The sequence below is a fragment of the Rhodnius prolixus genome, unplaced genomic scaffold (genome assembly GCF_049639745.1).
Source record: "Rhodnius prolixus isolate KJV_2025 unplaced genomic scaffold, Rpr scaffold_12, whole genome shotgun sequence".
NCBI classification, from domain to species: domain Eukaryota; kingdom Metazoa; phylum Arthropoda; class Insecta; order Hemiptera; family Reduviidae; genus Rhodnius; species Rhodnius prolixus.
The window spans coordinates 15579922-15581790 of record NW_027411635.1 but is presented as its reverse complement, the minus strand read 5'-3'; positions in this window follow the sequence as shown (position 1 = coordinate 15581790).

Genomic DNA, 1869 nt, shown 5'->3' with positions numbered 1-1869 from the left:
CCATAATTTTTTAATCAAATTTTATTTTTAAAATATTGTATTTAACAGGTGCTGAGAATAGAGGCTCAGTGAAACACAGTGATTGCAAAGTAGGATTCACTAGCCTTGATCTGTCGAAAGGGCTCACCATTTGCCTTTTGTACGTGCGTAAATGGAGAGATTTCCTTTACCAACGACATAGAACGTCATATAATTGGCAAAATGGATTTAAGAATATAATTTTTTGTCTAAGTATTACTATTATTCAAATTAGAAGCGCGTCAATAGCTAAGATCATTGACGCCCGGTTCTTTTTTGGGTGTAACTATCGACTCCGGACAATTTTAGTTCGTTAGGGGCAGAGGCTATTTCTACACAGAAGAAATATGCCTAGACTCAAATCTGGAACCTCCCTTGCTGGCAAGTTCACTGCGCTACCACTGAGCTATGTTAATCCAGTATCCAGAGGTAGTATTACTTCAAAAACGTAATTAAAAGTAATCTTACAAATAGGTGCTAATGTCGACAAAAAAGGAAGTTCAGATAGGATATCTCAAACAGATTATTTCAAACATTATTTGAAATAATCTATTTCATTGCAATTATTGCTAATACTATGACGAAATAACTCCGTGCATGTCTACTCGTTCTTGTCATGTTTTCGTGTGAATAATTTTGTATGTGTTTAAACATGAATTCATGTTTGGATATGCGAATCATGGTGTATGTAATGGTTATGTATGTATCTAAGATTGCAAAAATGTGGCAAATGTATTTGTGGGCGGGAATACAACCTTTATCCTCTCTTGGTACCTCCAGGACAACTGTTCTTAGAAGCAGATTTCAGAGACGCTAAGAGGACTTAGCACACGGCAGGTTTGAGGTAATCCACAATCACACTTCTTTCCATTCTGCTAAGTTGAGGGGCAAGGGGTCATCCTTAGAACTTCCGGTGAAGGTTTTTGATGGTAGAAAAGGGAGGATACGACGTTAGGGAGCAAGCTCTTTTCTTAGAGCTTCTTTGGTGAGCTTGGATCTTTTAAATCTTAAGGAGCTACCTTAAGAACATTTGAAGGCAATTGAGAGCGTGGCGGGGTCTTGGAGAGACTGGATAAGTTACCAGATGTTATAAGATGATAGGTTTTTATTAAGGTACTTTGCTGACAAGAGGGCATCTGAAGAAGCTGGTTCTGGATCGTGAAGGATACCTGCTAATTCTATGGGGATATGAAATTAACTCCTATTACACTTCTTAAGTAACTGCGTTGTAAATATCCCAAAAAGAATTAAACACTGGGAAGTCGCCAAGGTATTAGTGTACCAATAGGTATATATGTACCAAAAGATATATGTTACCAAAGTGTACTCTCCCTAGAACCCTCTTATGTAGAGATTTCTTATATATCTTGGACTGGAGGGGGGTGTTGTATGGTTTCGCTTAGTGCCAGGCAAGGGGAGTACAATCGATCTTATATATAGCAAAATATATATATACTATGTGTACATATGCATGACTGCTTGTATGTATTCTTAATGTATGACTTTGTAGAAGGACGCATATATGTATTTGCTTATTATCTGCGTATTTGCATGTTGTCGGTTTGAACATATTAAGTGTTTTTACAGTATTTACATGTAGCAAATCATACCGGCTCGACTATTTATGATACCTGAGGCGAGTTTGAAAAAAGGTGCCTTTATTTATTTTTCTAAACTAAGTTCTAGGAAAATTATTTATTCCATATTATTTATTTGACCACTATTTTCAAAAAATATGTACTAAGTATAGTAGCAATTTTCTTTTCTTTTTTTTTTGTATTAAAAATAAAACCAAAAATAATTTTAACATTATATTTCTTAAAATAAAGATAAAAATCATATAATTCCATC